This window comes from Myxine glutinosa, chromosome 1 (assembly GCF_964187855.1).
Source record: "Myxine glutinosa chromosome 1, kmMyxGlut1.1, whole genome shotgun sequence".
NCBI lineage: Eukaryota > Metazoa > Chordata > Myxini > Myxiniformes > Myxinidae > Myxine > Myxine glutinosa.
The window spans coordinates 33,002,885-33,017,124 of record NC_136261.1 but is presented as its reverse complement, the minus strand read 5'-3'; the positions used below and the strand labels follow the sequence as shown (position 1 = coordinate 33,017,124).

The 14,240-nt window shown below is 41.7% G+C and overlaps 1 protein-coding gene across 19 annotated transcripts in view; it reads left to right on the top strand.

The window, feature by feature from the left end:
* LOC137422533 (microtubule-associated serine/threonine-protein kinase 3) overlaps nt 1-14,240 on the top strand; it is a 498,013-nt gene that overhangs the window by 451,735 nt on the left and 32,038 nt on the right. The window lies entirely within an intron of this gene.

Below are 14,240 nucleotides of genomic sequence, written 5' to 3'. Positions count from 1 at the left end.
GCCGATTGGCCGGATCAGCTGCCGACAGGCCGGACCAGCAGCCGACAAGCCGGATCAGCAGCGGATAGGCCAGATCAGCAGCCGATAGGCCGGATCAGCAGCCGTTAGGCCGGATCAGCAGCCGATAGGTCGGACCAACAGCCGATAGGCCGGACCAGCAGCTGATTGGCCGGTTCAGCAACCGATAGGCCGGATCACCTGCCGATAGGCCTGACTAGATGCCGATAGGCCGGACCAGCAGCCGATAGGCCGGATCAGCAGCCGAAAGGCCGGATCAGCAGCCGTTAGGCCGGATCAGCAGCCGTTAGGCCGGATCAGCAGCCGATAGGCCGGATCAGCAGCCGATTGGCCGGATCAGCAGCCGATTGGCCGGATCAGCAGCCGTTAGGCTGGATCAGCAGCCGATTGGCCGGATCAGCAGCGGATAGGCCGGATCAGCAGCCGTTAGTCCGGATCAGCAGCCGTTAGGCCGGATCAGCAGCCGTTAGGCCGGATCAGCAGCCGTTAGGCCAGATCAGCAGCCGTTAGGCCGGATCAGCAGCCGTTAGGCCGGATCAGCAGCCGTTAGGCCGGATCAGCAGCCGTTAGGCCGGATCAGCAGCCGTTAGGCCGGATCAGCAGCCGTTAGGCCGGATCAGCAGCCGATAGGCCGGATCAGCAGCCGATAGGCCGGATCAGCAGCCGATAGGCCGGATCAGCAGCCGTTAGGCCGGATCAGCAGCCGATAGGCCTGAGGCATTATGTTTTCGGGTTATGTGTCCACCCGTCTGTGCCTATGCCTGTTATCTTCTTCTTTTTTTTTGTTACCACGATGTCCTGTGAACCACTGAAGGGATTTAGACCAAACTTGGCAAAAGTATAGAATAACACAAAGATTACCGTTTGGTTTTTTGGGATTCAACAGGTCAAAGGTTAGCCGCCTTTGAAAATAATTTTGCAGACCAAACTCGAGTTACCAGGATCTAATGTCACTCTTTTCTCTCCCATGTGACCTTTAATTGAGACCAAAGGTAAAGGTGGGTTGACTTCTAACGCGAGCGGAGGCATATCCTTTGCATTTGCCTGAAATGCTGTTTTCTAGTTTATTACTTGCGAAAATCGAAGCCTTTTCAAGGATATTGGTTGGTCTTGTGCGTTATTACTTGGCAAAAAAAGAATTTTTTTGCAAGTATGTTGATCACTCTGGTTTGTGTGTTTGTTTGTTTGTGTGTGTGTGTGTGTGTTTGTTTGTCTGTCCACTCACTTATACTTGCCTACAGGTCACAATTTTAAACCGATCTTCACGAAACTTTACCAAATGTTAGATTTTGTCATCCGACAAAATCCTATATATTTTTGGGGTCAAAAGGTCAACATAGGTCAAAGGTCAACCACCTTTTTCAAATTTCTAAAATCCTCAATTTTCATCCGATTGACTTGAAATTTGAATAGGATATACATATCGGCAAATTGAATTCAACAACAACAACAACAACAACATGCATTTTAAGGCCATTTTCCCTGCTAGAGCGGGGGTTAGCCTTGCGGTCCCCATGACAATCTTCTCCATTTTGCCCTATTTTCTGCATCTCCCCTTGTTAACCCCCTTGCCCGCATTTCTTCTTCCACCATCTTAAGCCAAGTCTTTCTCGGTCTTCCCCGTCCTCTACTTCCTTCTACATTCATTTCCATCAATCTTCTCAACCGGTCACTTTCATCCTTCCTCAACACGTGACCACACCATCTCAACCTGTTCCTCTTCACAGCATCAATCACAGGCTCTATTCCCATCATCTTTCGCAATTCATCATTTGTCTTCCTCTCTCTCAACGATACTCCGCACATCCACCGAACCATTCGCATTTCCACCCTTTCCAACTTTCGTTGCTGCTCTACATTCATGACCCATGTCTCGCTCCCATAAATCATAACACTTCTCACACATACACCTTTCCCTTCAGCTTCAACGACACTCCCCTCCTCATCAGCACGCCACTCAATTCCCGAAACTTCTTCCATGCACATCTCACTCTGGCAACCGTTGCCGACTTTGATCCACCTTCTCCATTCAGCATGTCTCCGAGGTAGCAAAATGTTTTCACACCTTCCAGCTTCACGCCGTCTCCAAGATCCAACTCAACATTTCCTCCATCTGCAGCTCCCTCTGTGCACACCTTACATTTGAATGTAGCTGCCACACTGGTTAATGACCCTCTCAGACCACTACATTTTTGATGAACCCACTCAGCGCACATTGTACATTGAATTTAGTTCACTCCGACACCCTTCCTGCACACAGCACATGGCCACTTCCCAGTTCTTTCCACCTCACCACATGCTTTACCACTTGCCATCACCTTTGTCTTTCCTATATTCACCTTCAGACCTTTTGTCTCCATACCGTTCCTTCTACTTGTTCATCTTTTCCTTCAGTCCATCCATACTTTCCGCAATCAACACCAGATCATCTGCATACAACAACTCCCACGGTAAACCCTCCTTTACGTTCTGAGCCAGCACCTCCATCACAGCTACAAATAGTCGTGGACTTAGTACCGACCCCTGACGCACTCCCACCTTCACCTCAAACTCACCACTGTTCCCGTCCTTCGTCCTTACAGCTGTGCATGCTCTTTTGTACATTGACGAATTGAATTCAAGAACCAACTATTTTTGAGATCAACATAGGCCAAAAGGTCAACATAGGCCAAAGGTCAACAATTTTTTTTTAAATTTGTAAAATCCTTAATTTTCATCCGATTGACTTGAAATTTGAATAGGATTTACAAATCGGCTTACTGAATTCAACCACCAACTATTTTTGAGATCAGCTTGGGCAAGGTCAACGTCGGCCAAAGTTCAACCACTTTTTTCTTAATTTATAAAATCCTCAATATTCATCCGATTGACTTGAAATTTGAAGAGGATTTGCATATCGGCTTACTGAATTCAACCATCAACTATTTTTGAGATTAGCTCTGGCCAAAAGGTCAACATAGGCCAAAGGTCAACCACTTTTTAAAAAATTTCTAAAATCCTCAATTTTCATCCGATTCACTTGAAATCTGAATGGGATTTACATATCAGCAAACTGAATTCAACCACCAACTATTTTTGAGATCACCAAAGGGCAAAAGAGCAACATCGGCCAAAAGTCAACAACAATTTCAAATTTCTAAAATCCTCAATTTTCATACGATTCACTTGAAATTTGAATGGGATTTACACATCAGTTAACTGAATTCAACCAACAACTATTTTTGAGATCAGCATAGGCCAAAAGGTCAACATAGGCCCAAGGTCAACCGCAGTTTCCAAATTACTAAAAGCCTCAATTTTCATCCGATTGACTTAAAATTTGAATAGGATTTTCATATCAGCCAACTGAATTCAACCACCAACTATTTTTGAGGTTAAAAGGATGCTCTACTGAGTGCCATTCCACTTTGTTCTGTTTTGCCAAGTGTCGCTCTATGAGTGATTTTTCATTCTGTCTGTTTGTCTGTTTGTCTGTCAATCGCCGCAGGTCACAATTTTCAACCGATCTTCACAAAACTTCACCAAACGGTAGAGCTGGTCATAAGCTAGGGGCTTGTTTTGTTTTTGTTTATAAGTTTATTGTTTTTGGGGTCAAAAGGTCAATAGGTCAACATAGGCCAAAGGTCATCAACTTTGTCAAATTTCAAAAATCTTCAATTTTCATCCAATTGACTTGAAATTTGAATAGAATTTGCATATCTGGTCACTGAATTCAACCACCAATTATATTTTAGGTCAACATAGGCCAAAAGATCAACATAAGCCAAATTTCTAAAATCCTCAATTTTCATCTGATTGACTTGAAATTTGATGAGGATTTGCATATCTGGTCACTGAATTCAACCCCAACAACTTTTGAGGTCAACATAGGCCAAAAGGTCAACAGAGGTCAGATTGATAAAATCCTAAATTTTCATCCGATTGACTTGAAATTTTAAGAGGATTTGCATATATGGACACTGAATTCTACCACCAAGTATTTATGAGGCCAACATAGGCCAAAAGGTCAACATAGGCCAGATTTCTAAAATCCTCAATTTTCATCCAATTGACTTGAAATTTTAAGCAGATTTGCATATCTGGACACTGAATTCAACCACCAAGTATATTTGATGTCATCATAGGCCAACAACTTATTTTAGGGATTTCGCAAGTATCGTGCTATGCACGACATATTTCTTGTTTATGTATTTAGACTTTGACCAAGGGAACGGCTGAAATGATGACCTAGACTAGAGGCACACACACTCGCCTCTACGCTGTCCATTGTGCCCTCACCTGGGTTCAAATCCCGACAGAGCTATAAACTGTCATCCCAGTGTTTCACAGGCAGGGCGATTCATCAATGTGTGTTCCGTCCCTTGGATGGATGTCAAACTGGTGTCCTTTCTGCCGACATTTGTTGGTGGATGTTAAATATCCCACGGTATACTTCATGAAGACCCGGTAAGAAATTACAAATTCCTGCTCTAACCTTAATCAAATGTCATGCCTGGTCAGCCGGTTCACAAAAGACTCGGACCAGCTTCCCCCGGCCAACACCACAAGAATGTGACAATTTTTGGCTTCAAAGAAGAAGAAGAAAACATTAGCCAAGACAAGGCATACAATATTGAAATGTATCTTTCAAATAAATGACGCATCCTTGTAGTGACGAGACATTTAGAGATGAGTATTCGGATTCTGGACAAAAACCTGGGATTTGAACCTTGATTCCAGCATCATGAGCCATACGCTCTCATGAGGATACAAAACAGGAACAACTCATTCTTTTTCCTTCACCTTTTGTTGTATATATATTTTTTATCTCATATTGTTCCTTCCAAATAATTTCCATACAATAATCGAATTTTCTTTTCTCAATATTTCTGCGTTTGTATTTCCAAATGTCAGTTCATGCTTCACGATTTCTAATGTAGATTTCAATCCGACGAATTCCACGTTGTTTGGTTGCACTGTAAGAAGATGCCACTCTTTAGAATTTGGGAGTAAATATAGTGGAAAACACATTTTATTGTAATTAGTAACACATTACATAAGCATAGGCCTCTAAAGCCATCATGAGATGTTCCTTGCGGGTGACGTAACGCACTATAATTAATCCATTCGATTCACATCAGAGTTGCCTCTTGGTTTATTCACAGCAGTCGTTTGTTTTTCCACTTGTCATTATCTCAGAGCTCACATTGCAATAATTTATACGACTCGTTCTGCTAAATGCAACACATTGTTGATTTGATTCCATTTCTTTATCTGTCTCTTATGATTCTGGCTTCGGAAGCTTCCCCGACGTTCTGCCGTTAATTTTGTACGGTTCGCTCTGTGTACCCATAATCCCTCTCAGGAAAACGAGTGGATCATTGGATCACTTTGTAATTGGACACGGAAGCAGAGACTTTTTCAAAGTGCATGAGGAGCTCCACAATTTTGTACCTGCCTCGAAGTTTAGAAAAAAAAAATTTTTTAAACCAGCACCTGGCATTTAAATGTACTGGCAATGCAGGCTGATTATTCTAGATCCGTCAGTAAATTATCATTATGATGCACAGTATGACGAGGAGGAATAAAAAATCAGAACCATCCAGAACCCCACGCAACCATACACAACCTTACAAAACCCTACAGAACCGTCCAGAATCCCACGCAACCATACAGAACCATACAGAACCCTACCGAACCGTCCAGAACCCCACGGAACCATACAGAACCCTACAAAACCCTACAGAACCATCCAGAATCCCACGCAACCATACAGAACCCTACAGAACCATCCAGAACCCCACGGAACCATACAGAACCATCCAGAACCCCACTAAACTATCCAGAACACCACTGAACCATACAAAGCCATTAATGTATACATACATACATACATACATGTATGTAATCCCTGTATATAGGATTAAATGTTTACATGTATAAATGAACAGGATTATATAACTAATTAATTGACATATGTGGGAAAATGACACGCTCAGACGAGGAATCGAACCCATGTCCCCAGGCTCTTGCTGCGCATGCTGGGCAACCTCAAAATTGATATTATTCAGGGAGAACTTGGTATTATGGGAAAAAGAGAACCAGACTCGGTGATATAGTGGTTATAGCGTCCGCTGTGAGGTCGGTGGTTCGAACCGCGTCCTAGTCGAACCAAACATTTTAAAAATGGTACGTGCTGCACTGCTTTTCTTGATGCTCATCATTTAAAAAGGATGGAGCATGGACACCTATAGGTTGGCAACCATTGTGCAGACTCGATGTGCCTAATTGCCTGTTTAAGTTCCTCATAAGGGAACCTGTATTATTATTATCCTTTCTTTAATGGCCACAAGTCTTTCACAAACTCAGGTTTTTGAGCCAAATCTTGGCCAGGCCTGACGTTTAGCGAAGGAGTTGGGGCATTAATTTGTAATTATTTTTAGGGTTCTGGCGATAGCTAACCTACTCTTCGTGAAGGACACCGTGCGGTATTTAACGTCCACCAACTAACGCTGGCAGACGGGTCGCCAGTTTAACGTCTATCCGAGGAACGGAACGCACACTGATGAATCACCCTGCCCCTGAAACACCAGGATGACATTTTATAGTTGGGTGGGGAATCGAACCCAGGCTGGATAACTTAGAGGTGGGAACTTCTATTGGCTTATTACTATTGTGGGATTATGATAAGTTTTTCTGACATAGGAGATGTTTAAGCACAGACAAGCTGTCCGAACATGATTGCAAGTGCTGTAAGACACAGGACGACAGAGGTTGACATGGACCACATTCAAGTGGCATATTATGCTCGTTCAACGGCACCTTTTGGTGTGGAAAGGTAACTCCAACCAAAAAAAGTTTTATGTTTTCAGTGCGGAAGGGAGGATGGTAATTGGAAACCAGAAATGCTTGATTTTTTTGACAGGATTATAGAATTTTTGGCAAGACCTATGTTGCAACATTTCTTTTTCCTGGAAGTGGATAAATAACTAAGATAAGTGGGGTAAATGTTGAAAAAAATACGAGTGGGAATGATGGAAATTAGTTAAAAAAAGAAAAAACTGTTGGAAGTTAATTTGCCATTCATTCCGATTCGTCTATTGGGCTTTCATTTATTAAACACATTGCGTGTTTTTGTGTACAAAGTTGACATTCACGGAAGAGCTAGAACAAAGGCCAGGACAGAATCAACAAAATGGAAAACAGGGAAATACACTAACATAAGTGTAGAGGGACACAACAAACAGAGAGGCGCTTTAAGGAAGAATGGGCGATAGAGGAATACTTACAGCAAAGAGAGCTAGTTACAAGCTCAAACACAGCAAGGTGGGTGATGATAGAACAGGAAGGGAAGACTGGGAATGAAACAGCTATGGAACAAAAATTGGAAATGAGAGAGAGAGAGAGAGAGAGGAAGAGAAAGAAAAAGAAAAAGAGAAAGAGAGAGAGAGAAAGAGAAAGAAAGAAAAGATAACACGATAACCTGGAAAGGAAGTGGTGGGCTTCACTCTGGTTTGTGTGTTTGTTTGTTTGTGTGTGTGTGTGTGTGTTTGTTTGTCTGTCCACTCACTTATACTTGCCTACAGGTCACAATTTTAAACCGATCTTCACGAAACTTTACCAAATGTTAGATTTTGTCATCCGACAAAATCCTATATATTTTTGGGGTCAAAAGGTCAACATAGGTCAAAGGTCAACCACCTTTTTCAAATTTCTAAAATCCTCAATTTTCATCCGATTGACTTGAAATTTGAATAGGATATACATATCGGCAAATTGAATTCAACAACAACAACAACAACAACATGCATTTTAAGGCCATTTTCCCTGCTAGAGCGGGGGTTAGCCTTGCGGTCCCCATGACAATCTTCTCCATTTTGCCCTATTTTCTGCATCTCCCCTTGTTAACCCCCTTGCCCGCATTTCTTCTTCCACCATCTTAAGCCAAGTCTTTCTCGGTCTTCCCCGTCCTCTACTTCCTTCTACATTCATTTCCATCAATCTTCTCAACCGGTCACTTTCATCCTTCCTCAACACGTGACCACACCATCTCAACCTGTTCCTCTTCACAGCATCAATCACAGGCTCTATTCCCATCATCTTTCGCAATTCATCATTTGTCTTCCTCTCTCTCAACGATACTCCGCACATCCACCGAACCATTCGCATTTCCACCCTTTCCAACTTTCGTTGCTGCTCTACATTCATGACCCATGTCTCGCTCCCATAAATCATAACACTTCTCACACATACACCTTTCCCTTCAGCTTCAACGACACTCCCCTCCTCATCAGCACGCCACTCAATTCCCGAAACTTCTTCCATGCACATCTCACTCTGGCAACCGTTGCCGACTTTGATCCACCTTCTCCATTCAGCATGTCTCCGAGGTAGCAAAATGTTTTCACACCTTCCAGCTTCACGCCGTCTCCAAGATCCAACTCAACATTTCCTCCATCTGCAGCTCCCTCTGTGCACACCTTACATTTGAATGTAGCTGCCACACTGGTTAATGACCCTCTCAGACCACTACATTTTTGATGAACCCACTCAGCGCACATTGTACATTGAATTTAGTTCACTCCGACACCCTTCCTGCACACAGCACATGGCCACTTCCCAGTTCTTTCCACCTCACCACATGCTTTACCACTTGCCATCACCTTTGTCTTTCCTATATTCACCTTCAGACCTTTTGTCTCCATACCGTTCCTTCTACTTGTTCATCTTTTCCTTCAGTCCATCCATACTTTCCGCAATCAACACCAGATCATCTGCATACAACAACTCCCACGGTAAACCCTCCTTTACGTTCTGAGCCAGCACCTCCATCACAGCTACAAATAGTCGTGGACTTAGTACCGACCCCTGACGCACTCCCACCTTCACCTCAAACTCACCACTGTTCCCGTCCTTCGTCCTTACAGCTGTGCATGCTCTTTTGTACATTGACGAATTGAATTCAAGAACCAACTATTTTTGAGATCAACATAGGCCAAAAGGTCAACATAGGCCAAAGGTCAACAATTTTTTTTTAAATTTGTAAAATCCTTAATTTTCATCCGATTGACTTGAAATTTGAATAGGATTTACAAATCGGCTTACTGAATTCAACCACCAACTATTTTTGAGATCAGCTTGGGCAAGGTCAACGTCGGCCAAAGTTCAACCACTTTTTTCTTAATTTATAAAATCCTCAATATTCATCCGATTGACTTGAAATTTGAAGAGGATTTGCATATCGGCTTACTGAATTCAACCATCAACTATTTTTGAGATTAGCTCTGGCCAAAAGGTCAACATAGGCCAAAGGTCAACCACTTTTTAAAAAATTTCTAAAATCCTCAATTTTCATCCGATTCACTTGAAATCTGAATGGGATTTACATATCAGCAAACTGAATTCAACCACCAACTATTTTTGAGATCACCAAAGGGCAAAAGAGCAACATCGGCCAAAAGTCAACAACAATTTCAAATTTCTAAAATCCTCAATTTTCATACGATTCACTTGAAATTTGAATGGGATTTACACATCAGTTAACTGAATTCAACCAACAACTATTTTTGAGATCAGCATAGGCCAAAAGGTCAACATAGGCCCAAGGTCAACCGCAGTTTCCAAATTACTAAAAGCCTCAATTTTCATCCGATTGACTTAAAATTTGAATAGGATTTTCATATCAGCCAACTGAATTCAACCACCAACTATTTTTGAGGTTAAAAGGATGCTCTACTGAGTGCCATTCCACTTTGTTCTGTTTTGCCAAGTGTCGCTCTATGAGTGATTTTTCATTCTGTCTGTTTGTCTGTTTGTCTGTCAATCGCCGCAGGTCACAATTTTCAACCGATCTTCACAAAACTTCACCAAACGGTAGAGCTGGTCATAAGCTAGGGGCTTGTTTTGTTTTTGTTTATAAGTTTATTGTTTTTGGGGTCAAAAGGTCAATAGGTCAACATAGGCCAAAGGTCATCAACTTTGTCAAATTTCAAAAATCTTCAATTTTCATCCAATTGACTTGAAATTTGAATAGAATTTGCATATCTGGTCACTGAATTCAACCACCAATTATATTTTAGGTCAACATAGGCCAAAAGATCAACATAAGCCAAATTTCTAAAATCCTCAATTTTCATCTGATTGACTTGAAATTTGATGAGGATTTGCATATCTGGTCACTGAATTCAACCCCAACAACTTTTGAGGTCAACATAGGCCAAAAGGTCAACAGAGGTCAGATTGATAAAATCCTAAATTTTCATCCGATTGACTTGAAATTTTAAGAGGATTTGCATATATGGACACTGAATTCTACCACCAAGTATTTATGAGGCCAACATAGGCCAAAAGGTCAACATAGGCCAGATTTCTAAAATCCTCAATTTTCATCCAATTGACTTGAAATTTTAAGCAGATTTGCATATCTGGACACTGAATTCAACCACCAAGTATATTTGATGTCATCATAGGCCAACAACTTATTTTAGGGATTTCGCAAGTATCGTGCTATGCACGACATATTTCTTGTTTATGTATTTAGACTTTGACCAAGGGAACGGCTGAAATGATGACCTAGACTAGAGGCACACACACTCGCCTCTACGCTGTCCATTGTGCCCTCACCTGGGTTCAAATCCCGACAGAGCTATAAACTGTCATCCCAGTGTTTCACAGGCAGGGCGATTCATCAATGTGTGTTCCGTCCCTTGGATGGATGTCAAACTGGTGTCCTTTCTGCCGACATTTGTTGGTGGATGTTAAATATCCCACGGTATACTTCATGAAGACCCGGTAAGAAATTACAAATTCCTGCTCTAACCTTAATCAAATGTCATGCCTGGTCAGCCGGTTCACAAAAGACTCGGACCAGCTTCCCCCGGCCAACACCACAAGAATGTGACAATTTTTGGCTTCAAAGAAGAAGAAGAAAACATTAGCCAAGACAAGGCATACAATATTGAAATGTATCTTTCAAATAAATGACGCATCCTTGTAGTGACGAGACATTTAGAGATGAGTATTCGGATTCTGGACAAAAACCTGGGATTTGAACCTTGATTCCAGCATCATGAGCCATACGCTCTCATGAGGATACAAAACAGGAACAACTCATTCTTTTTCCTTCACCTTTTGTTGTATATATATTTTTTATCTCATATTGTTCCTTCCAAATAATTTCCATACAATAATCGAATTTTCTTTTCTCAATATTTCTGCGTTTGTATTTCCAAATGTCAGTTCATGCTTCACGATTTCTAATGTAGATTTCAATCCGACGAATTCCACGTTGTTTGGTTGCACTGTAAGAAGATGCCACTCTTTAGAATTTGGGAGTAAATATAGTGGAAAACACATTTTATTGTAATTAGTAACACATTACATAAGCATAGGCCTCTAAAGCCATCATGAGATGTTCCTTGCGGGTGACGTAACGCACTATAATTAATCCATTCGATTCACATCAGAGTTGCCTCTTGGTTTATTCACAGCAGTCGTTTGTTTTTCCACTTGTCATTATCTCAGAGCTCACATTGCAATAATTTATACGACTCGTTCTGCTAAATGCAACACATTGTTGATTTGATTCCATTTCTTTATCTGTCTCTTATGATTCTGGCTTCGGAAGCTTCCCCGACGTTCTGCCGTTAATTTTGTACGGTTCGCTCTGTGTACCCATAATCCCTCTCAGGAAAACGAGTGGATCATTGGATCACTTTGTAATTGGACACGGAAGCAGAGACTTTTTCAAAGTGCATGAGGAGCTCCACAATTTTGTACCTGCCTCGAAGTTTAGAAAAAAAAAATTTTTTAAACCAGCACCTGGCATTTAAATGTACTGGCAATGCAGGCTGATTATTCTAGATCCGTCAGTAAATTATCATTATGATGCACAGTATGACGAGGAGGAATAAAAAATCAGAACCATCCAGAACCCCACGCAACCATACACAACCTTACAAAACCCTACAGAACCGTCCAGAATCCCACGCAACCATACAGAACCATACAGAACCCTACCGAACCGTCCAGAACCCCACGGAACCATACAGAACCCTACAAAACCCTACAGAACCATCCAGAATCCCACGCAACCATACAGAACCCTACAGAACCATCCAGAACCCCACGGAACCATACAGAACCATCCAGAACCCCACTAAACTATCCAGAACACCACTGAACCATACAAAGCCATTAATGTATACATACATACATACATACATGTATGTAATCCCTGTATATAGGATTAAATGTTTACATGTATAAATGAACAGGATTATATAACTAATTAATTGACATATGTGGGAAAATGACACGCTCAGACGAGGAATCGAACCCATGTCCCCAGGCTCTTGCTGCGCATGCTGGGCAACCTCAAAATTGATATTATTCAGGGAGAACTTGGTATTATGGGAAAAAGAGAACCAGACTCGGTGATATAGTGGTTATAGCGTCCGCTGTGAGGTCGGTGGTTCGAACCGCGTCCTAGTCGAACCAAACATTTTAAAAATGGTACGTGCTGCACTGCTTTTCTTGATGCTCATCATTTAAAAAGGATGGAGCATGGACACCTATAGGTTGGCAACCATTGTGCAGACTCGATGTGCCTAATTGCCTGTTTAAGTTCCTCATAAGGGAACCTGTATTATTATTATCCTTTCTTTAATGGCCACAAGTCTTTCACAAACTCAGGTTTTTGAGCCAAATCTTGGCCAGGCCTGACGTTTAGCGAAGGAGTTGGGGCATTAATTTGTAATTATTTTTAGGGTTCTGGCGATAGCTAACCTACTCTTCGTGAAGGACACCGTGCGGTATTTAACGTCCACCAACTAACGCTGGCAGACGGGTCGCCAGTTTAACGTCTATCCGAGGAACGGAACGCACACTGATGAATCACCCTGCCCCTGAAACACCAGGATGACATTTTATAGTTGGGTGGGGAATCGAACCCAGGCTGGATAACTTAGAGGTGGGAACTTCTATTGGCTTATTACTATTGTGGGATTATGATAAGTTTTTCTGACATAGGAGATGTTTAAGCACAGACAAGCTGTCCGAACATGATTGCAAGTGCTGTAAGACACAGGACGACAGAGGTTGACATGGACCACATTCAAGTGGCATATTATGCTCGTTCAACGGCACCTTTTGGTGTGGAAAGGTAACTCCAACCAAAAAAAGTTTTATGTTTTCAGTGCGGAAGGGAGGATGGTAATTGGAAACCAGAAATGCTTGATTTTTTTGACAGGATTATAGAATTTTTGGCAAGACCTATGTTGCAACATTTCTTTTTCCTGGAAGTGGATAAATAACTAAGATAAGTGGGGTAAATGTTGAAAAAAATACGAGTGGGAATGATGGAAATTAGTTAAAAAAAGAAAAAACTGTTGGAAGTTAATTTGCCATTCATTCCGATTCGTCTATTGGGCTTTCATTTATTAAACACATTGCGTGTTTTTGTGTACAAAGTTGACATTCACGGAAGAGCTAGAACAAAGGCCAGGACAGAATCAACAAAATGGAAAACAGGGAAATACACTAACATAAGTGTAGAGGGACACAACAAACAGAGAGGCGCTTTAAGGAAGAATGGGCGATAGAGGAATACTTACAGCAAAGAGAGCTAGTTACAAGCTCAAACACAGCAAGGTGGGTGATGATAGAACAGGAAGGGAAGACTGGGAATGAAACAGCTATGGAACAAAAATTGGAAATGAGAGAGAGAGAGAGAGAGAGGAAGAGAAAGAAAAAGAAAAAGAGAAAGAGAGAGAGAGAAAGAGAAAGAAAGAAAAGATAACACGATAACCTGGAAAGGAAGTGGTGGGCTTCGGAATGTTTAATACCACGTGGAAGCAAAGCTTTGATTACCTTCTCTTGTACAAAACCTATCACTAGATGGGTCAAAATAGACCATCAATCCTGTAGCTTACAATTCAGGTCCCAGTGTGGTCAAGCTCCATATATATATATTGTTATGAATTTGGTAATGCAACATCTAGAGCTAGGTAGATCTGAATAGGTAGGTATTCGGCTGTCGTGACAGGGACTCTACATGTAATAAGTTATTGATGTTCAGGCGGTTGTCGGGGTAAGATGTATGAGTGTGGATCTACCTGGAGATTCGAGTGTTAAATAGTGAGGGATTAAAGGTAACGCCCCTGTGAGTATCACCTAGTAATCAAACCTTTGTCCTTTATGGCACTGCAAACCACATAAACATTAGTTAGGTCCTTAGTGCAACA